The sequence below is a fragment of the Erinaceus europaeus genome, chromosome 1 (genome assembly GCF_950295315.1).
Source record: "Erinaceus europaeus chromosome 1, mEriEur2.1, whole genome shotgun sequence".
Classification (NCBI taxonomy): domain Eukaryota; kingdom Metazoa; phylum Chordata; class Mammalia; order Eulipotyphla; family Erinaceidae; genus Erinaceus; species Erinaceus europaeus.
In genome coordinates this window covers 11288086-11312219 of record NC_080162.1, presented here as the reverse complement: position 1 = coordinate 11312219, position 24134 = coordinate 11288086, and the positions used below count along the sequence as shown (strand labels likewise).

Sequence of the window (24134 nt, the reverse complement as noted above, 5' to 3'; positions counted from 1 at the left end):
ATCTCAACTTATCTTAACTAAGGAATTCTCTTTCTAGGGGGATAATTTTTCTTGGGTTATTTCTGACAGAACATGTCTAGTTCTTAAGTTTTTAAAATGGTAGTTGAATCTACTAGCTGCATTTAAGACCTATTTTTTAGGACAACTCTTGAAAACCCAGGCTAATTGGGTTCTCCTGTAGTTATTTTAAAAAATATTTTTATTTGGGAGAAATACATGGAAGAAGGATGAAAATACAGAGAGAAAGCAAGCAAGCAAGAAATAAAGACCAGAGTGCACTGCTCAGCGCCGGCTCATGATGGTTCTGGGGACTGAACCAGCCTGGAACCTGATAGAAATGTTTTTGTATAACCATGATACTATCTCCTTAACCTTTTCTGTGGTTTTGCTTTTATAAAAATAACAACTGCATTGATATATGATACATATCATAGTATAATTACTTCAGGACTTATTTAAAGGGCATAATTCAATAGTTTTGATATATGTACTGTGTCGGGTTGCGTCACAGGGGAGAGAGAACAGATCAGGAATTTTGTGGCAGTTCAGGAACTCAAATCTTTATTCACGTGGATGTCCCAGAGTTGGGTGAGAGCACAGCGGTTCGGGCCACGTGGAGCTAGCAAAATGGCCTCCTCCTGCTATGCCCAACAGCCCTTCTCCAGGTCTGGTCGCAGAAGAGAGCAGAGCAATGAGGACGAAAGTGGAAATACTAGCGGCTTTTATGGGAGGATTCTGGAAGTGGCAAGTTTGTACGGGATTGGCTAAGAAAGGGGTGGAGAGAGGCAAAGGGCATGTTGGGAAGGCGGAAGCATCCTTAGCAACTGTTGCAGTGGTTTCAACTGAATTAGCAACACCCTGAGGGGATATCATGGTGGGGATCTGTAAATAATGCTTACATGGAAATATAGTGGTTTGTGAGTCCTGCCAATGTTCGACCACATCTGCACAATTCCCTGACAGTACTGAATTGTGCAACTATCACCAAAATCTATTTTTAAAAAGTTTTCATCACCTGAAAAAAATCCCTGTTCTTGTTAGAATAGTAATTACTCCTCATTTCCCATCTATCCTCCTGCAAGCACCCACCTCTGCCAACCCCAGCAGTAATAATCTACTTTCTATCTCTCTATAGTTGTCCATTCTGGGAATGTCACATAAATGGAATTATACAAAATGCAACCTTTATGCCCTCTTTCATGAAATCTTTGCATTCCCTGGCATGGTATATCATGTTTAAAAAAATTTTTTTTACATTTATTTTCCCTTTTGTTGCCCTTGTTTTTTTTTAATTGTTGTAGTTATTATTGTTGTTGTTGGATAGGACAGAGAGAAATGGAGAGAGGAAGGGAAGACAGAGAGGAGGAGACAAAGATAGACACCTGAAGACCTTCTTCACCTCCTATGAAGCGATTACCCCATAGGTGGGGAGCCAGGGTTTGAACCGGGATTCTTACATAGGTCCTTGTGCTTCATGCCACATGTGCTTAACCCGCTGTGCTATTGCCTGATTCCTGGTATATCACATTTCATTGATCTGTTTCATTACTCTATGGATAGTTACATGGGTTCCATTTGGGGGAGCTATTCTGAATCACATTGCTGTAAACATTCAAGTACCTTTTAAAAAATTCTTATTGGGGACTTAATGGTGTACAGTTGACAGTAAAATACAATAGTTCATACTTGCATAACACTTTCCAATTCTCATAACAATTCAACCCCCACCAGGTCCTCCCTTGCCATGATGCTCCAGAACCTGAACCTTTAAGTATGGTGTGTGTGTGTATGTGTGTGTGTGTGTGAGAGAGAGAGAGAGAGAGAGTACGTGTTTTCATCTCTTGTCGGTATGCTTCTAAATTCTGCTTATAAGACCGTCTGTTTTGATCATCACCTTAGGTTTGCTTGTATTGCTTAACGCTGTGGTCTATTTACATAATCATTGTTTTCATTGGTTTAATCCCCACTGGTTCCAATGCTTTTTCCTTCTCCCCAAGCCCTATCCTACGTACTTCCTCTTCCTGAGACTTCCGCCTCAGGAGATATAAAGGACAGTATTTTCTAATGAATAGAGATTAGATTGTTGTACTGCATCCCACTTGTCAATAAAGATTGAACTGCGTTCCCAGCTCAGCCATGAGTCCCTGGCCGTCTCTCTCCCACCCGCGAAGCTAGCCCGGCATCTGGCGCCTGAAACAGGGACCAGCAATCTCTCATAGATGTAAACACCTATTAGTGGCTCATTTGGTCATATGGAATGTGATCTTTATCCTGTTAATAAGCTGCCTATTTCACACAGTGGGTGTTTCACATCTATAATTAACAAAAATTTTATTTTTTTATTTATTGGGAGGTTAATGTTGAATTTTCTTTGCACCTGTTGATGTGATCACATGATTTTTGGTCTTGCTTTTATTGACATGAAATTTTAATTTCTTATTGTGACAGTCCTCAGGTTTTCAAATAATTCACAGGCAGGTTATTCAATAAAGGCTAATATGAAAAACATTATCTCTTCATATAAATTTGATTTGAATTTTTCAAATTCCATCTATTACTCTAAGTTTCAATTTGGTTTTTTTCCTTGACATGTTGATTTAATAATGATTTATAAGATTACAGGATAATAGGTGTATAGACCCATACAAGTCCCACCAGCAAAAATCTCTAAGTTTCAATTTTACACTGTCTAGAAGTTACAACTCATTATTTGGGCTTCTTATTACCCATTTCAGGTCAAAAGTTAATTACATAAGAAATTCCTCATATTTCCTTCAAATGCCATAAGCCAGATAATAAAGATTCAATTTCCACATTAAATAAATGAAATTTTACTTAATTAATTTTTATTGGGTATCTACTTTAAGGCAAGTATATCTGAGGTGCTGGATAATCTCATCACTGATTCTTACTGTAGTTGGTTCACTTTACTAGTTGTGTGGCTGGGGGAAGATAGCGTACTACAAATGATTCTCACTGCTTATTTCCCGAGGCAGGGCCACTTCTTGTAAGGTACGTGATTTGGCTTGTATTAAGTGAGTCAAGATTACTGTAGATTCTAGCTGTCAGTACCACAGGGGTTCCATTGGATATTTCTTTTCCCCACTCTGAAGCAATGTTTATGTCTAGATTTTTTTTCTTTTGGTTGTATTTTATAATATTTTTGGCTAGAGATCTGTTGAGAAATAATCTTGCCTAGCCAAAGAAAAGTTGAACTAACAGTCTTTCCAAAAATTACATCGAAGTTAGAACCCAACCCTTCAGTTAACAGAAGATGAATCCAAGCTGTAGAAACACGTGTGTGATGAAGTTGAGGGTGACACCTGAGGAAGGAATTATTCAAGTTTACTTGTTTAAAAGTCTGATTCTTAGACTTTGGATTTCCTGGTTTTTTTGTCATACCTGCCTGCCACAAGAACCCAGATATAGGTCTTGATGAGATATTCTTTTTTTTTTTTTAAAGTATATTGTATTGTATTGTATTGTATATATTTATTTATTTATTTATTAGATAGAGACAGCCAGAAACCAAGAGGGAAGGGGGAGATAGAGAGGAAGAGAGACAGAGTGATACTTGAAGCACTGCTTCACCACTTGCAAAGGTTTTCCCCTGCAGGTGGGGACTGGGGGCTTGAACTGGGTCTTTGTGTGCATTGTAACATGTGTGCTCAACCAGGTACACCATCACCTGGCCCCTTGATGAGATATTCTTAACAGACAAAATATGTGATAATTATGCATATTTTTGTGAGTTTTTCAATGAATAGCATTTTCTCCTCTAACTAGGACAGAAGTACGATCAGAAACATGAATGAAATAAGCACTCATATAGCATTTACTAGGTATACGGCTATATTAAGCATTTTTATCCCATTTAATTCACTAGACATTCACAACTGAGAGTTGGGTTGGGTATTTTTCTTCCCCATTTTACAGATGAGGAAACAGGTACAGGAATAAGGAACCTCACTTGTCAAGATTGCAGATCTAATAGGCAGATTGGACTTCTGGTATAGTCTCTGATCTTTCTACTTCTTACTGTCCAACAGCTTGGGTCTTTTATTTGTCATTTGAGAAAATCAGTAGATGAAATGATATATTGAGTGTGAGGTTTTATCTGCTAAGCCCCAGGATCTATTCCACTTCCAAAACTCTGGTTCAGATTCAATAGTTTCATAAGAACCACTCACTAGCTAAGAAGGCATAAAGAATTCTAAGAGTGATAAAATATTCCAGATCAGCCTATTTGTGTCTCTAAGAATGTTCAGAGGACCAGGTGTAGTGGAAGAAAATGCCTACATTTATCACTGTACAGGATGCTGAGAGTTCATTTAGTCTCCAGCGGGTGGGTGCCAGAATCTCTGTGATTCATGCAAGTGCTTGTACTGTGGTTCACACCAGTCTAGATTTAGAAGTACAATGAATTTTTCTCTAATGGAGTGATGGATTTGGTTGAGGATAATGGGTTTGTTGGCACGCCTCTGTCTGAACTAGCTGTACATCTGGGGTTTGATCAATATTGTTTGTTGATGCCAAAGAATCTTGACCCTTCATTTTATAGTCCTCACAGCCCAATAACCAACTATGAGTTTTTAAAAAGAGATTATTTATTTGTTTATTTATTTATTTATTTATTTATGAGAAAGGAGGAAAGAGAGAATGAACCAGACATCTCTCTGATACATGTGCTGCTGGGGATTGAACTTGGGACCTCATGCTTGAGAGTCCAGTGCTTTATCCACTGTGCCATCTCCTGGACCACCCATTTGTCATTCTTTTGCTGAGGACAAACCTACATGCAGTGAAACTTTCATTTTTTTTTTCTGCAGGACCACTACTCATCACATCTGTATTGTAATTTCCCTTCCTTTTGTTTCTGTTTCATGAACTCACCAGTCTATAGTTATATTATGGAAACCAGAATGCATATGCCCTACAAAAGAACTTCATACTATTTCCAGTTGCAGAAGCATATTTTCTGTTATTTTTGCTTAAAAAATTTTGCTAACTCTACCACATCACTATAAAATATTTCCCTTTGAGATTCCTTCACTTGACTATCTGAAATAAATCCTGTTTCCTGTTTATACCTCAACATTATGCCATGTAAGTCTTAGAAATTTCAGTTGTTATTATATTAGATTAATATCAACTGTCAGTTACGTTAAATGATAATATCAAATATTATTGTACTAAATGCAAATGGATATTGAATTCTGCTGGGAAGGACCCACATTCATCTTTAACTAAAACAAAAGACCTTAGACGTATTTCATTTTTACAGCTGGTCATTTCTTCACCTATGGTTGGAACTACTCCCAAGTACATGAACGGAAAATGTTAAGAAGTTCCACAATATGGTGAGTGGTAGGGATAGAAGTCAGTATCACTTTTCCTATGAATATAGTCTGTGCTGAAATGAGTGTAGACTGATTCATTTATCCTGCTTAACTGACTCTATCTGCATTGACTTCAGTCTATGTTCACACTTGTGAAAACACATTTGACTGAATACTTTTCCCTCCAGGCCTATCCTTGGGATACATACCATCTTCTAAATCATACCCAGCAAAATAAACTTGAAGCTTATTGAATGGAGCTAAAGTGACAACATTTACCAAATTGAAAATAATGCTGAAATTGTGGGACAAAGCATTTGGATTACCCCTTATTTTTGAGTTTTACGGACCCTTTAAATAGAGTACATATCATATTTTTTTCCTATATCATGCAATGAAGATGAGAAGAAAGCTAAAATTTAACAATTTTCACAGTTAAATTATTTGGAGTGATCTGAAACTTTGTTATGTGTTATCTCTAAGTCAGACACTTTAGCAGAAGACATTAAAAATTGTCAGTTTCAGGAAAAGATTCAGTTCAGTGGTCTTATATCTATTTGAAAATAGCATTCATTTTTCCCATCTTTTTTTTTTTTTTTTACAAGAAGAAACGGAAGCCACTGATACATTTGAAATTTGCAGTCTACCTTTGGGGATACATCCTCCTCTGGTAATATGTTATCTAATATGATTAAATCATAGATAATAGGTGTTGAATTTGTGTCACACACCATCCCATGACTGCATTACAATGTGCAGATTGACCTTAAACTGTCCTGACCCAAGAGGGTTTTTTTCCCCTTCTGTCCTTTGATACACTTACTATTAAGCGCCAATCATTGTGTTGAATACACAGACGAAACTGAACTAACAAACAGAAGCCATATAACATAGTTATTGAAGAACCTAGGGCTCAAACTGTATGTGCATGATTTTTATACCTACCAGTCTGGTACTGTCTGACTTAGTGCAACTAACGTAACCTTATGGGGTTAATTTCCCATGTAAAGTGGGTAGAAAAGTAACATTTCTCTGATAGGGTCAATAAAGACAATGCTTTTATTAGAAAACAATTTGACAGAGTAACAAAATTGAGGATTTTCTTCCTATTTTTTAAATGTTTATTATCTTTTATTTATTTGATAGAGACAACGCACATTGAGAGGAAGGGGGAAATAGAGAGGGAGAGAGACAAAGAGACACCTGCAGACCTGCTTCACCACTTGTCAAACTTTCCTCCTGTGGGGGGCGGGGGGCAGGAATTTGAACCCAGCTCCTTGTGCATTGTCACATGTGGGCTCAACCAGGTGCTCAACCACCAGGTCCTGGAAACCGAGGATTTTTTTTCTTTCTCCTCCAGGGTTATTGCTGGGCTCGGTGCCTGCACCATGAATCCACTGCTCCTGGAGGCCATTTTCCCCCCCTTTTTGTTGCCCTAGTTGTTGCAGCCTCGTGGTTATTATTGCCATTGTTGACATTGCTTTGTTGTTGGATAGAACAGAGAGAAATGGAGAGAGGAGGGGAAGACAGAGAGAGGGGGAGAGAAAGATAGACACCTGCAGACCTGCTTCACCGCCCGTGAAGCGACTCCCCTGCAGGTGGGGAGCCGGGGGCTCGAACCGGGATCCTTACTCCGGTCCCTGCGCTTTGCGCCACGTGTGCTTAACCCACTGTGCCACCACCCGACCCCCGAAACCGAGGATTTTTAAGAGTCTGCTCCAGTAAATCTATGCATGCATGTATTCTGCTGGGCACTAAGCTAGTTCTCCCTGCTTGAGACCCTCCCTGCCTGCAGGGAAACATTAATCCCACCAGTTGAAACCCTTGCAACAGTTGCTAAGGAAGCTTCTACCTTCCCAGTCTGCTTTTGCCTTTCTCAACCCCCTTTCCTAGCCATTTCCATTTCTGACTTGCCACTTCCGGTTCTATCCTATAAAAAGCGTTGTTTCTCTGATCAATAAAAACATTGCATTACCACTCCACCATGAGTTCAAGACTCTCTCTCCAGTATCGCTGAGTGAGTAGCAGCCCAAGCTGGCTCTGGTTGAGTTCTCTCCAACCTAGAAAGCATGTGCCCGGGAAGATGCCCCATGCCAGCCCGGCAGTATTCAATCTTGCATTCTTTCAACAAATGACCATTGAGGGAAGTTCTGATCTGCTGCCACTACAGTAATCTGTGGGTACACAGAATAGATCTGGTACCTGTACTCATGAGTTAACAGTATCACTGTGAAAAGGACGATAACATATTACAGACCACATGAACTTTATACACTATTTTATTTATGCATTTATTTTTTTATGATGGGTTTAACAGATCATGGTACAGTTGTTGCATAGATTTAATCTCTCATCTTCCTGTAATAGGTGTCTGCAAATTAGGTCTTTTCCCCCCATCATGCAGCAGTGCTGGTATGCTTCTAAAAACCCCTTCTGTTTCATTCGGTTTAATCCCCCCTGCTTACACTGTATTCTGTTTACATAACCACTGTTAACTAAGTACCGGCATGCCTGTATGGCATTGGTTTGATCCCACTTAAAGCTGCAGTCTATTTACATAAACCACTGTTAACTAAGCACTACCCTCCCTCCAGGGCATTGGTGGTTCAGTGGTAGAATTCTCGCCTGCTCCGCCCCCTCTCCTTGTCACACCCTGATTTTCACCAATCTCTTTTTGCTCCACCCTCTCTATATCACATCCTGTTTACACCCTACTTGGTAAGTATATATAAGGACAGTATTGTGAGTTTTTAGTTTAGTTTAGCTTAGGTTGGCTTAGATTGTGCTGCGTTCTGCATGAATAAAGAGATACTGTGTACAGCTCAGCCATGAGTCCCTGGTCGTCTGTCTCCCACTTGTGAAGCTAGCCCGGCACAGCAAGACCACAAAATCCTTCCAACCCAACCCCTCTCGCTTCCTTCCCACAGTCCTTTGCTTTGGTATATTTAGTACTTTGGAAAACTGGTGCATTTGATGGAGTAATGCAAAGTAGAAAGTTATGAAGTGGAAAATCCACACCCAAAACAAGAAGACATATATGCTAATTAAGTTTTTACGTTGGTGACTTCTACTTTCATGAAAGTATACAGTAGTGGTTCAGAATGTGTTTCTCTACAGACTGGATGTTTGAATTTGAACCCTAGTCTTCCCCACTTTCTCACTAACTACATGATCGGAAGCAAATTATCTAACTTTCCTCTAGCTTACTTTCTTCAGTGGCAAAACATGGGCGATCTTAATAGATCTTAATAGCATCTGCTTCTTTGTTTCTAGTGAATGTTCAATAAGATAGTTCGCATGAGATGTTAGTCCTCAATGCTACCTTTTACCAGCCTTGAACCACTTTCCTAAGGGAATGGAGAGAACACAGGTTTGGTTGTTAGCTAGATCAGAGTCCAAATTCTGTCTGTCACTTGCCAGTTGAATGACTCAGCAAGGAACTCTGAACTCGTTTCCCTTCCTACAAAATGGAGATAGCAACGCTTAACGATGAGATTGCTTTGAGGGGTGATTGAAATAGCATAATTCTTGACAATTACCAGGAACCCAATTAAGTGTATCTCATCATTCTGCTCCCTTCTCCTAAGACTGAAAATCATTTAAAGCAGATACTAAGACCAGAGTAAGAGTAAATAGAGGATCAAATAATGTTTTGGAGAAGCGCAAGTACAGATATGATATATTCATTTTTAGAAAAAAAATTTATTATTTTTATTATTGAGGAGAGATAGTCAGAAATCAAGAGTGAAGAGGGAGACAGAGATGGAGAAAGACAGAAAGACATCTTCAACACTGCTTCACGACTTGCAAAGCTTTCCCCTGGCAGGAGGGGATCGGGACTCAGATCCTTGCACATTGTAACATGTGTGCCCAACCTGGTACACCACCACCTGGCCCTGAAAATATGATATATTCTTTTCAGGTCCGATTCAGAGGAGCTGCGAGATGACTCACCTGGTAGGGTACTAAGTTCGCCATGTGGAAGACCCAGGATCAAGCCCTGTACCACGAAGAGTGTGACAGCACAGAAAAAACTCCTCTATTTCAAGATTTGCAGGTGTTTCTATGTCTGAAATTAAAAGAATGAGAAAGCCGATCGAGGAGCAATCACTCTATACAGGGACCGAGAACACAAAATGATTAAATGAGCACCTACGGGCAGTCAAGATAGCTGACCTGGGCAGGTAAGTGCCTTTCCCTGTGCAAGACCCACGTTCCAGTCTAGACTCCGCTGCACTGGGGGAATCTTAGTGCCATGTTGTCTTTCCTTCTGTCTGTTTCTGTCTGAAAAAATTACTATTGTTTTATTTTATTTTAATTATTACTATTTTCTAATGTTTATTTATTCCCTTTTGTTTCCCTTGTTTTATTGCTGTAGCTATTGTTTTATTGTTGTAGTTATTATTGTTATTGATGCTGTCATTGTTGGATAGGACAGAGAGAAATGGAGAAAGGAGGGGAAGACAGAGAGGGGGAGAGAAAGATAGACACCTGCAGACCTGCTTCACTGCCTGTGAAGTGACTCCCCTGCAGGTGGGGAGCTGGGGGCTCAAACTGGGATCCTTACACCAGTCCTTGAGCTTTGCGCCACCTGCGCTTAACCCACTGCACTACCACCCGACTCCCCTATTGTTTTATTTTTACTTATCATTATAAATATTAAGTAGATTGATTTTAACGTTTGAAATATGTCACTGAAAACAAACATTCTATAAATCAAAGAGGGAATGATTTGTTCACTGCTACTTTTTGATCTTGTATCAGACTATGAGACTGAGATGCTTTATTATTATTTTAATTTTATTTTTTATATTTTTATTTATTATTGTATGGAGACAGAGAGAAATTGAGAGGGGGAGGAGAGATAGAAAGGGAGAGAGACAGAGAGACACCTGCAGCCCTGCTTCACCACTCATGAAGCTTTCTCCCTGCATGTGGGGACCAGGGGTTTGAACCTCGGCCCTTGCACAGTGCAGTGTGTGCACTTAACCAGGTGCACCACCACCTGGCCCCTACTTATTCTTAAAGATTTATTTATTTACTTTCATAAGGAAGAGAAGAGAGAGACAGGCAGAGAGAGACAGAGTAAGAGACGGTGCACTGCTTAGCTCTGGTTTATGGCAGTGCTGGAGATTGAACCTGGGGCCTTGGACCCATAGATCTAATGTCTCAATAGAATAACATTTATATGTCTTTGCTAACTGCTATGAAAGCATCTCAATTATGTTTTCATTAGCAATTTTTATTTCAAAGTACAGCATCTTTGCAGCTATCTGTCATCTATAAACAAGAGAAGGACAGAAATCTGCCCTCGCAGAGTAAGTCGGAACCAGTGCAAATAACCTCTTCAAGCTGACTGAAAACCTCCTCTGCTCTGTATTTCTACTTCCTTGATGTGGGGACTTGAGCTGTGCAGTACTAGGTGAGTTCAGTCGTCTTTTCTTTTAAAAAATATTTTATTTTATTTATTTATTGGCTAGAGACAGAGAGAAATTGAGAGGGCAGGAAAGAGAGAGGTAGAGAAGGAGACAGCAAGAGAAATATATGCAGCATTGCTTCACCACTTGTGAAGCTTTCCCCTGTAGGTGGGAACTGAGAGCTCGGACCTCAGTTCTTGAATACTGCGACACATATGCTTTACCAAGGGAGCCATGGCCCATCTGGCCTCTCTACTGTATTTTCCAAAGGACTGAGAGTAAGAAGGAGGAAGTTTAAAATACTTCACAAATAACAAAGATATTTTTCGTAGGGTCTGTAATAGTAGTAACAACAACAACAACAATAACAATAGTAATACAAGGCAAAGACAGAACTTCATTCAGGGCCTGTTCTTTTGTTCCAACGTTGGTTTAAATGCATTTCCTTAGGTTTCATTCAGAATCCAAATTTAAATCCAACTTATTTAATGCCTTGTTTGTCTAGCACTCTATGTCACTGAGAATATGTCAACTTCTAGGTCTGAGAAAACATTAAAGGATCAGGGTTGCACAAAGTTATACAACCAGTAACACAGAACTTATCTGACCATCTAGCAAGCAGATCTTGTGTCTTCAGGTCACTGGGAATGAAAACTCCCAAGGCAGGGAAATATTTGGTCTTTATTTTATTTCTGCTAGTCAATTTCATTCTCACCTTAGCCCAGGGTGTGTGTGTGTGTGTGTGTGTGTGTGTGTGTGTGTGTGTGTGTGTGTGTTTTCAGGAAAACATCCCTAAGCTTCTCTGGGTCAAATTCCATTCATAGGTAAAACATCAAGATTGTACTAGTTCTCTGAGTTCTTTCCCAGGTCTAAATGCTCTGCTGAGGTGTGACTGAACAATGAACTTTCACAAAGGTTGTCCTTTTTTTTTTTTGCATTCCAACCTGGCAACTATTTCCTAAATCAAGTGACCATTGCCTTTAGAGCCAGATTCTGCGTGCCTTCAGTGCTCGAGGCTGCCATCGGCCCACTTCATTGATTATACTACGCATCTGGTTTCATGCTCAATTCGAGCATCTGACATCTAGGATTCAGTCTCACACTAAAACTAGGGAGTTCATTTTCAATTTTCAGCTGATAGGCACCGACTGACCTAAGTAGACAAAAGCATTCTAGTCATGTCCTCTCTCAAAAAACATATGGGGAATGTGGAGATGAGAGTAGGGTCATGGCAATAGTGTAAAGCAGTTAAAAAGGTATTTTAGGGCCAGTAAGATAGCTTACCTGGATAGTGCGTTTGCTTTGTCACATGCACGACCTAGCCCCGTACAGCTCTAGAGAAAGCTTTGCTGTTGTGCTATCTCCTCTCTCTCTCTCTCTCTCCTCTCTCTCTCTGTCTCCAAGAAAAAAATTCAGCTGGAGCAGTGAAGCCCCGAGGACAACAAAACATTATTTATTTTCAATTTATGAAAATAAAACCATTGTTTTAATGAAAGAGACACAGACTGAGACTAAGATTCAGGCCCTAGTCAAGTTCTGGATCACGGTGATTTTGGAGCTTGAACCTGGGACGTCTGGGGTATCAGTTGCATAGAAATATTTTAAGGCAGGATTTCCTTGCCTCTCAAATAAAATATATTACACATTGTTTGGCTTGACCAATAATCAATCAAAACATATGCCCTGGTGACTAAAGGGTATTTGAACAAAAGAAAAAGATTTGTAAATTTTACTTTATTGAATGGAAAAATTTATAGTTATCAGTGAATATGTTAATACATTATTCCAAAGTGACCATACATGAGTAACTACAAACCTATCTGTTATAAATAGATAACACCTAATACCTATGAGGATGGCCTAACAATAAAAAGGCCAGAAATGGCAAATGCTCATTAGGGTGGGGAGAAGTGGAGACCCTAATACATCGCTGTTGGGTAGATGTAAACTGGTCTCGATTCTATGGAAAACAGCATGGATATTTCTCAAAAAAATTTAAAACGAGGGAGTCAGGCAGTAGTGCAGTAGGTTAAGCACACTTGGCGCAAAGCACAAGGACCTATGTAAGGATCGCAGTTCGAGCCCCCAGCTCCCCACCTGCAGGGGAGTCGCTTCACAGGCAGTGAGACAAGTCTGAAGGTATCTGTCTTTCTCTCCCCCTCTCTGTCTCCCCCTCTTGATTTCTCTCTGTCCTATGCCACAACAACGGCATCTATAACAACAATGATAACTACAAAAACAATAAAACAACAAGGGCAACAAAAAGGAAAAAATAGCCTCCAGGAGCAGTGGATTTGTAGTGCAGGCACCAAGCCCCAACCATAACCCTGGAGGCAAAAAAAAAAAAAAATTAAAACTGATCCGTTATATGATCCAGCAATTTCTCTCATGGATATACATTCAAAGAACACAATATGATGAATCTGAAAAGATAAATGCATATCTATTTTCATGCTGCATTATTTACAGTAGCCAAGTTCGGAAATGACCCAAGCGTCTGATGACGGCAAAGTGGATAAGGAAGCACCTGCAGGACAGGGTTTCCACATCAGCTCACCTGGTAGAGTGCACATGTTACAGTACATGGTCAAACCCCCCCCCATACCTCCCTTTCCTCTCGATTTCTCTCTCTGTCTCTAAGAGAAAAGAGGAAGTTGCAGTATAAATACACTGTGGAATACTATTCAGCTTGGAGAAAAGATGAAATCTTTTCCTATAACATGGATGGAACTGGAAAACATTATGCTAAGTGAAATAAGCCAAATGCCAAATGACCTCTCTCACATATGGGATTTTAAAAATAAAGCAATGGGGGCCAGGTGGTGGTGCACCTGGTTGAGCGCACATGTTACAGTGTGCAGGACCCAGGTTCAAGCCCCTGGTCCTCACCTGCAGGGGGAAGGCTTTATGAGTGGTGAAGCAGTGTTGCAAGTGTCTCTCTGTCTCTCTCCCTCTCTTTCACTGCCCTTCCCTCTCAATTTTTGACTGTCTTTACCCAACAAATAAAGATTATATATATATATATATATATATATATATATATATATATATATATCAAGCAATGGAAAAGACAGGGGAAACATAAACATGCCCTTGGGTATCCTCTGGCTGGAGGTTCCTTAGGGGGAAGGAGCTTAAAGGAAGAAGGAAGTCCAGTGCCCTACAGGGAAAGGAGATACAACTTTGGCCCCTGAGGTTTACCACCACAAGTTTAGGGGAAATGTGAATTTGTATCCTTGAGACAAGCATAGTCTTATAAACCTTATTTCCTCAACTTAAAAAAGAGAAGGGGGGAGACAAATCTAAAAATTAAAGAATTCAAAGATCTCTCCTACTATATTTTCTCTCCTCAGAAATAAAATCTTGATGATGCTGATGGTATCACTTTGACAAATTTACTCTTAGAAATGGTTTCTAGGTCACCCCCCACCCTCGTCCCGTCTTTTTTCTCTTTTTCATTTGGACAGATGCAGACAGAGACATACACAGAAACACACACACACACTCCCCACAGCACCAGAGATGCTTGCTCCTGGAGCCATGGCACTTGTCTGTGTTGCTGGGATTTTATTTATTTATTCATTTATTTATTCCCTTTTGTTGCCCTTGTTTTCTTGCTGTAGCTATTGTTGTTGTTATTGATGTCGTCAAGGATAGGACAGAGAGAAATGGAGAGAGGAGGGGAAGACAGAGGGGGAGAGAAAGACAGACACCGGCAGACCCACTTCACTGCTTGTGAAGCAACTCCCCTGCAGGTGGGGAGTCTGGGCTCGAACCCAGATCCTTATGCCGGTCCTTGCACTTTGCGCCATGTGCGCTTAACCCACTATGATACATCGCCCGACTCCCATTACTGGGATTTTGACCTGGGTCACAGTTCTCTGATACCACCTTTTTAAAAAAATTTATAAACAAAATACTTTCAGCTAGCATTGGCCATTCTTTCTCTTATAACCTGAAAGTCAGTACATTTTAGGGTAGAACTGAATAATAATGGAGGACAGGGAGGGAGGGTTATCCATCACAGTATCTGTAGGAAACCATGCTAAGTGTGGCCAGGTTGCGTACCTTTCATTACATGCTCAGCTCTCACTGGTTGGGTGATGAAGATAAAGCCTATGGCACTATATTCTTATTTCATAGATAAGGAAATCACTGCCCAGAAACCTGGGCAGCTTAATCTTGTCTTCAGATTGCAACTCTTTCTAATATATATGGAGGTGGTGGTCTAAGTCAAGATAAGAAACAGACATATGGTGGTGGGAGTCTTTTGAGAAGCTTATAGAAGGTATGGTGTTCTTTTTGAGAAGCACTATGTACCCTCTACACACTTGGACACCAAAAGTTCCTGTCATCTTAGGTGGAATGCACGGATTGCCCCCCAGCCTACTGCAGAGACTTTCTGTTGTGTCTGTTTTATGATTTACTGTTATCATTTTTACCAGCGCATTGCTCAACTCTGGCTTATGGTGGTGCAGGGGACCGAACCTGGGACTTTGAAGTCTCAGGCATGAGAATGTCTGTGCATAACCATTATGCTATCTCCCCCTTTGCAGCAGAGACTTTGTGTGTGTGTGTGTGTTGGGGGGGGGGGTGCACACGTCCCTCTCAGTGCTCGTGCCTATTAACCTTGCAACCAAACACAGCAGTGTATTTATTATCAGAGCGCTGCACCTGCCTGCCTCTCCGCCAGCCGCGGTGTGCAGCGTGAAGAGGAACATGGCCAGCACTCGGCATCCTCTCTCCTCACTACCCACGAGCTCCGACTGCACAAAGTTCTGGTGACTGTGTGTCCGAGGAGGCTTGCCAGCTGGGCACACAGCTCCTGGGCCAGAGGGGCGCCGGGCTGCCCCGGGAGCTTGGGAGACCAGGGCGCACCGGCAGCGGGGCGCGCATCAGGCGATGGGCGGCCGGCGGGGATGCGGGAGTGCGCGCCCGGGGTCCGCCCGATCTCTTGCCCGCCCGCCCGCCCGCCCGGAGCCAGCCCGACCTCCCCGCCCGCCCAGAGCCCGCAGCCCGCCCGGAGCCCGCCCGATCTCCTGCCCGTCCGGAGCCCGCCCGCGGCCTCCGCACTGCGCTCCCCGCGCTGCACCGACTCCGACCCGGCCCGGCCCGGCGCGGAGCTGCGAGAAAAGGCGCAGCGCCCCTACCGCCCGCTTTTCCGCCTCCATCTCCTCCCCTCGCCCCTCCCGCTCCGCGCAGTCACAACCGGTTCAGACTGGCCCTAGAGCCGGCCGAGAGGAGAGAAAGGGGGAAGGAAGGAAGGGAGGGGGCGTGTGCCGCGGGCGTGGGGGCGGAGGAGGGCAGGGGAGGGGAGAGGAGGGGAGGGGGCCCAGCGCTCCACGTGGCCGCGGGCGCCGCAGGGCACGGCGGGGCCAGAGGGCGGCGGCTGCGGGGCGCGTAGCGGGACCGGCTGCCCAATCCTCCCGCGAGGCCGGCCCGGGATAAATAGCCGCCCGGCCGGCCCGGGCCGCAGGGCAGATCGGCGGCCGCCGTCCCCACCGCTCCACCTGGCCGGCCTGCCCGCCCGCCCGCCCTGCGCAGCGCCCGGGAGCCCCGCTCCGAGGCCGGCGACCCAGGTAAAGCTCGGGCGCTGGCAGGGAGGGTCCGGAGGGCGGCGACCACCGCGCTGTCACCCGCCGCCCAGCTCCCGGGAAGCGGCTTCTGGTTTCCGCTGCGTCCGGGGGAGTGGGTGCGCTGGCCCCCAAGCTTCGTGTGGACACCCCCGTTTGGATGGGGGGCGATTCTCTGCGGTGGGCAAGTTCCCTCCCTCCCAGGAATAAATAATCGGAAGGTGGTATTTTGCATGGAGGAGAGAGAGAGAAAGAGAGAGAGAGAGAAATTGGCAGGGTCTTGGAAGGGTGGACAGGGTTCCCACAAGGAGGGTGGGGGTGAATATTTGCCCGAGGCATCTCCCCCACCAAAAAAAAAACAACAACAAACAAACCCAAAAAACAAACAAACAAACTAACAAACAAAAACCCAGCTTTGGGGATTACTTTGGTGACCCAGCAGAAGGTGTTTGTGGAAGGGAGACCCAGATGCGTTCCTTTTTCTCAGGAATTATCGAGGTGTCCAAATGCCACAATTGGAAATTGCTGTACGCAGGTGCCCCCCAAGAGGGTTGGGGTCGGGGCTTCAGGGCTGCTGCTGTGCGGGGGCGGGGGGGGGGGGCGCCTGCAAGGGAGGGCGGATTCTGCTTGATCTATCCAAGTTCAGCACCACCCAGTTCACCCCTGGCCACCTCAGTTCCCCAGCCTTTGCTTCTTCCTTGCAGAGGTACCAAACTGGAACTAGGAAGGACTTAATGCTTTAAATTCTCATCTTTGGCTCTCCCCTAAGACCCATTCTGCAGTCAGCAGCACACAGAGGCTTTTGGGGACAGGTGATTATTATTTAAACAGTTGGTCATCAAAAAAAAAAAAATCACTGTTTTTTTCTTGGAATGCCAGACCTATTCAGTGCAAGTCAACTTATCCTGGAAGTTTAGATCGCAGTTCCAATAAATATCTTAGTTATTATTCACATATTAAGTATACACTATAGCAAGTTTATTGATCTGTTTCCTAGGGTATGGTTAGTTTAGGTGTATTTTAAAGAAAAAAAATGCTTGATTATTTGGGATATCAGATCAGATTGCAGGTGGACCCCCTGCCCCATAGTAGTCCCAGTTTTAGCACATTCTGCTCATTCCATGTGTGCTAATATCCTTAGATCTGAGTTGGATTCACCTTTGAGAAATGGTTCTGCTTGGTTCAGGGGACTGAGGAAGCCAGAGTGGATCTGAAATGAAAGGACTAGCAGACAGGTCATTACTCAGTTATTGTTTGTTTTGAGGAGCATGCAGTGCAAATAACAGGGATGGGTTGTAGGAGCCACCATTCTGATCAAACTTACATATTCAATAATCACACTTTCTTTCTTCATTTGATTTTGAATGTTTTTTTTTTTTAACTAATTTGCATGGGGTGGTTAGTGATTTACAGAGCAGTCATGACACCTGGGTACAAGTTCTCATCTCCACATCAAACTTCTCTGCAAAACACTCTCCCCTACAAACCTAGGTTTCCCAATGCTTTACTACACTTCCAAACTTGTATGTGGGGGGTTGGGCGGTGGCGCAGTGGGTTAAGCGCATGTGGCGCAAAGTGCAGGGACCAGCATAAGGATCCCGGTTGGAGCCCCCGGCTCCCCACCTGCAGGGGAGTCGCTTCACAGGCGGTGAAGCAGGTCTGCAGGTGTCTATCTTTCTCTCCCCTCTTTCTCTGTCTTCCCCTCCTCTCTCCATTTCTCTCTGTCCTATGCAACAACGAATTGCGTCAACAAGGGCAATAATAATAACCGCAACGAAGCTACAACAAGGGCAACAAAAGGGGGAAAAAAATGGCCTCCAGGAGCGGTGGATTCATGGTGCAGGCACCGAGCCCAGCAATAACCCTAGAGGAGGAAAACAAACAAACAAACAAACAAACAAAAAAAAACCCTTGTATGTGATCTTGTATTTTTAAGGACCCGTCAGAAGAAGCTCTTAACTTTATTGAGAAGAGCTGTCACGTGAACTGAGAATCATATTAGTGAATGTGACAGTATTTAGTACAGAGACCAGAATTTGCAGGTTATCTGGAAAATCGGCAATTTTAAATACTCTTACTGCATCATACCCCCACCCCACTCCCACGCACTGGACACTGCATTTCCATATTCTGTGTATTCATGTGGCTTGATTTTTGTTCTGAAAGTCATATAGTGGATATACGAGTTTGTGCACAAAACACTACCGCGTGTATTCAGACAACAGATTGAACTCTATAGACCATGTACAAATAATGAAAAGCATACACACATAAGCAAAAGAATACAGCAGTTAGACAGATAACATCACTGTAGGATTTTTTCACTAGAGCACTACTGGAGTCAAGCTTTGTGGGCCAGAGTAAAGATAAGAGACTTCCTGCATTACTAGAATGATGAGAGTGAAGGGAGCAGAGGAAGGTGCTGATGCCAGTCTGTAGCCAAGTGCCTGACCCTCCTATCACCTCTATTTTATTCTGTCTAATCTCCGCCGGATGTTTTCAGATCTTTGCAAAGTCTGAACAGTTTATAAATTCTATTTCCTTTTCAAGGCCTGAGGGCAAGTCTTGGAAATAGATGATCATATATAGTTGATTTGACACTAAGATACTGGTCTCTCTAGCATGAAATCTCTAACCCTGTTTCCTCATAGAGATGGTGAAATTGAGGTATTGATATGATCAGTACTGGCAATTTCATGAGGTTCCTCTGAGAGAGAGAGAGAGAGAGAGAGAGAGATCACAACTTGGGTGAAAGTAAATGCGAATCAACCTTGGTCCTGTGTCAGGGAAGGAACTAGTGATAAGAGGCCCAGTTAGTGAAATCCAGTGTTACTCCACTCCAGCTAATGATATCAGAAACAAGGATCTCTTGTTGTCCAATCTGCTTTTTTTTTTTTTTCTCCTCAAGAGAATCTAGACTTTATGTGAAAAAAAATTTCAGATTTAAACGATGGACGTTGCATTCATTCGTTTGAAAGGAATGGATCTGGTTATACAAAGCAGCTATAGGGTTGTAGAGGTCAGATTTGGCTTGCATACTACCATTTTACAAGAGGATTTCCAAGGTTCATTCAGGCTCCCAGTCTTTCATAAAGCTCGTGGTAAGACTCCATCTATTGAATCTCTAGTCCACTTCTCCCCTTTGCTAAAACATACTCTAGTGCTCATGGGATGTAATCTGTGGTGGTGTTGGAGCTCTTTGGGAAATGCTGGACTCAGATACATCTATTAGATTTATTATGCCTTTGAGATCAAAGTGTGTCCTTTTCCCATGGCCTTGTGGTGACATGATTCAGAGGCTTTAGCAGAAAACGATGTCTATTAATTGGTTCTCTCAAGGCTAATGTGGTTTAATTCCAGGGCCCAGCATTATGTATCTGAACATTCTTCTTTCTGCTTTTACCTCTCACACCAGTGTGAGATAATAACCAGTAGGAATGTCAGTCTTGATTTCCTCTTGGACAGCTATTGTTTTCAGGCTTAATTTACGGAATTCAGGTACAGAAAGCACAATTTTTCATCTGGAAAGATTTCACTCATAATGAACTCTCCCTCTTCTTAAAGAGAGCTATCGGGAGCTGACTTGGCAGTATAGGTAAGTGCATAGTGAATTTTTGTGAGTTGTACCTTTTAGTCACTGTGTGGCAGCGGCATTCACTGCACCAGGTCAACTCTTTCAGAGAGCAATACAGAGACAAGAGACAAAGATCAAGATACAGAGAGAAAGACACTGCAGCACCTCAGAGTTGTGGGGTCTAGGCCTTGAAATTGGGTCATGCCCATGATAAAAGCAAGTATGTTATCTAAAGAATCTACTTTCCCAGCCTTTTATAGCATACTTATGGATGAAATGAAAGTCAAAGTAATGAATTTGCGTATTATTCAAATTCATTATTATTACTATTATTTTGTTTCCCAGGTCTTTGTGCCTATGGGATTCTGCTGCTCCCAGTGAAGCCCCTTTCTCCCTCCCCACACCCTTACACCACACAGGGAGAGAGAAGCAGGGATTTGGGAGATACCACAGTACTGCAACTTCCCCACCTCTGAAGCATCTCTTTGTGCATGGTGCACCTAGTGTGGTTGATGGAGACTTGAACCCAGGTTCTTGCACAATGGCAAAATGTGAACTCTATTAAGTAAGCTACCTCTTGGCCCCCAGTTCCAAATTACTATTGTTTTTATTGATTTAATAATAATCAACAAGACCATAGAATAAGAGGGGAACAATTCCACACTATTCCCGCCACCAGAGTTCTGTATCCCCTCCCCTCCATAGGAAGCTTGCCCATTCTTTATCCCTGTGGGAGTATGGACCCAAGACCATGATGGTGTGCAGAAGGTAGGTCTGGCTTCTGTAGTTTATTCTTATTTTATTTTATTTATTTAAGAAAGGAGACATTAATAAAACCATAGAATAAGAGGGGTACAATTCCGCACAATTCCCATAACCCAATCTCCACATCCCACCCCCTCCCCTGATAGCCTTCCCATTCTCTATCTCTCTGGGAGTATGGATCCAGGGTCATTGTGGGTTGCAGAGGGTGGAAGGTCTGGCTTCTGTAATTGCTTCCCCTCTGAACGTGGGTGTTGACTGGTCAATTCATATTCCCAGTCTGCCTCTCTCTTTCCCTAGTAGGGTGGGGCTCTGGGGAAGTGGCGCTCCAGGACACATTGATGGAGTTGTCTGTCCAGGGAAGTCTGGTCATCATCTGGAACCTGGTGGCTGAAAAGAGAGTTAACATACAAAGCCAAACAAATTGTTGAACAATCATGGACCTAAAGACTGTAATAGTGCAGATGAAGTATTGGGGGTATGTAGTTTATTCTTTATCTCTCTGGGAGTATGGACCCAAGACCATGATGGTATGCAGAAGGTAGAAGGTCTGGCTACTGTAGTTGCTTCTTCACTGGACATGGGCATTGACAGGTGGGTTCATATTCCCAGCTTCTCTCTATCTTTTCCTGGTGGGGCAGGGCAAGTTATTTTTAATCAGCATGATTCTCAGAGAGCTGAACGGTGAAATTTTAGGATGTCTTTCTAGCTTTACTTCCGTGAGTTACTTTAGAGGCAAGTGGGGCTGATACTGAGAAATTCAGAGTAGATATGAACAGTGGAAAGGAAGCAGCCACATAAATAAAACAAGAATGGCATGTTCAGAGACATCACTGTCTGCTATTGTGATGAGAGAGATAAACAGGGCACTTGGAGTGACAGTTCTGACTCACAGTTTGTCCTTGTTCTGGCTTCAGTGATGGTCCAGCTGCTCTGCTCTCCCCTTCACTCCAGAGAGTACACTGGAAAATTAAAACTAAATTCAAAAGACTCAGGTAACTTAGCTAGTCATTGAAAAACACCCTATGGTATTTTCCATATGGCATTGTCTACATATTTGGATTTAAAAATTCTGTTTATTTATTTTTTATTTTATTATTATTATTATTTTTTATTTAAGAAAGGATTAATGAACAAAAACATAAGGTAGGAGGGGTACAACTCCACACAATTCCCACCACCCAATCTCCATAACCCACCCCCTCCCATGATAGCTTTCCCATTCTCTAGCCCTCTGGGAGCATGGACCCAGGGTCGTTGAGGGTTGCAGAAGGTAGAAGGTCTGGCTTCTGTAATTGCTTCCCCGCTGAACATGGGCGTTGACTGGTCGGTCCATACTCCCAGTCTGCCTCTCTCTTTCCCTAGTAAGGTGTGTCTCTGGGGAAGCTGAGCTCCAGGACACATTGGTGGGGTCTTCAATCCAGGGAAGCCTGGCCAGCATCCTGGTGGCATCTGGAACCTGGTGATTGAAAAGAGAGTTAACATATGAAGCCAAACAATTTGTTGAGCAATCATGGATCCCAAGCTTGGAATAGTGGAGAGGAAGTGTTAGGGAGGTACTCACTGCAAACTCTAGTGTACTTCTGCTTTCAGGTATATATTTTGCAGTAGTTTATGGATACGTGTGCACATAAGCTCTCTCTCTCTCACAGAAACTGGTGTATATCTAGGTTATGGGACTTTGTTAGAAAGTGAACTACCTGAGATGAAATTAGAGTGTACTATAAAAGGAAAGGTCTCACCCGAGTAATGAAGCTGAAGGGTTGTCATTCCACACGTGAAGTCTCTGGACACAGTCTGAGGTGAAGCATGTTGAGGTGGCAATCGTTGCTTTGGTTAGGTTGTGATCGGTGGATGCAATATTATTTGATATGGATTGGGAGAGGCATACGGGAAAGTGGGCCCTATCCAAGGGTTCCAGGACTGGGGGAAGTAGGGGCTCTATAGTGGAGATGTGAGGTTCCTGCTGTCTTAGGGTTCCAAAAGACAATGGATAGTTAATGTTATCATCACATTATTTGTTAACTTTGAAAAGTCCTTTTGTTATGGCTGTTTATTTATTTTACTGATACTTGGCTAATGGTTTAAATTCAGTGATTGAAACTCTAGACTCCACGGAGACAGACACACAACTCCTGTGCCTCATAAACCTTTCTAGATACACTCAGTTCATGTGCTTAAATGAAATATATTTCACTAATCTCCGTATGTCATTTATTTATTATTATTGGTGATTGAATACTGCTTTCGAAGATTATATGATACCAGGGGTATACTTCCACACTGTTCCCACCACCAGAGTTCTGTGCCCCATTCCCTCCATTGGAAACGGCAGTAATTCTCCCAAGGTCACAGGTGTGGGTTGACTTTATAACTATCTCTCTATTTTCTAGTCTTTTTAGTGAGAAGATTTCGGTGAATCAATATTCTGTGCATTCATTTCGTAAAGGTTTGTTGACCTTTTTCTACGTGCCCAGCATAATTCTTAGTACTAAGAATGCAGGATAGACTTGTGAATTAAATACTTGATCAGTAACAGCACATTGTGATGACTGGTATAATATACAGCTTGGCTGAGTAGGTGTGAGGCCTTCAGAGAGGAAATATATTTTTCCCTTTTTATTCAATAGGACAGAGAGAAATTGAGGGGAGTGGGGAGGTAGAGAGGGACAGAAAAAGACAGACACCTGCAGACCTGCTTCACTGCTCATGAATTCTCCCCCCCTTGCAGATGGGGAGCAGGGGGCTTGGACCTGGATCCTTGAAGAGAGGAATGATTCTTTTTAAAAAATTTTTTTATTTATAAAAAGGAAACATTGACAGAGCCATAGGATAAGAGGGGTACAGCTTTGCACAGTTCCCACCACCCGAACTCTATATCCCATCCCCTCCCCTGATAGCTTTCCTATTCTTTAACCCTCTGGGAGTATGGACCCAAGGTCATTGTGGGATGCAGAAGGTGGAAGGTCTGGCTTCTGTAATTGCTTCCTTGATGAACATGGGCATTGACAGGTTGATCCATACTCCCAGCCTGTCTCTCTCTTTCCCTAGTGGGGAAGAGGTCTGGGGAATCGGAGCTCCAGGACACATTGGTGGGGTCGTCTGTCCAGGGAAGTCTGGTTGGTGTCCTGCTACCATCCGGAACTTGGTGGCTGAAGAGAGAGAGAGTTAACATACAAAGCCAAACAAATTGTTGACCAATCATGGACCTAAAGGCTGGAATAGTGCAGGTGAAGAGTTGGCGGTGGGGGGTGGGGGGGCACTCTGTTCTGTAGATAGCTAGTAGGCATATTTTAGTTAAATTCTAAAGGGCATATGGTTATACTAGTTTTTGTTTTTTTCTTTTTCTTTTTGGAGAGGAATGATTCTTAGAGACTTCCAAAAATGACTTCAAGAAATAAGAGCCAGAGAAGCTGTCTTGAAGGAAAAATAAGTTTTTTTCAGTAGGCAAGTGGGAAAAGGATGCTAG

At 42.8% G+C, this 24134-nt stretch overlaps 1 protein-coding gene across 5 annotated transcripts in view; it reads left to right on the top strand.

Annotated features, from left to right (window-relative positions):
* The first annotated feature begins 16074 nt into the window (after positions 1 to 16074).
* The window catches only part of SLC16A9 (solute carrier family 16 member 9), a 70697-nt gene continuing 62637 nt past the window's right edge, over positions 16075 to 24134 (top strand). For 4 of the 5 annotated variants that reach the window (XM_060190943.1, XM_060190940.1, XM_060190933.1 and 1 more), the window contains exon 1: positions 16075 to 16335. The gene's annotated coding sequence lies outside the window, so the exon portion shown is untranslated. Of the gene's footprint in view, positions 16336 to 19752; positions 19925 to 24134 lie in introns of those variants that run through there. The other variant, XM_016185683.2, reaches the window with a different exon arrangement.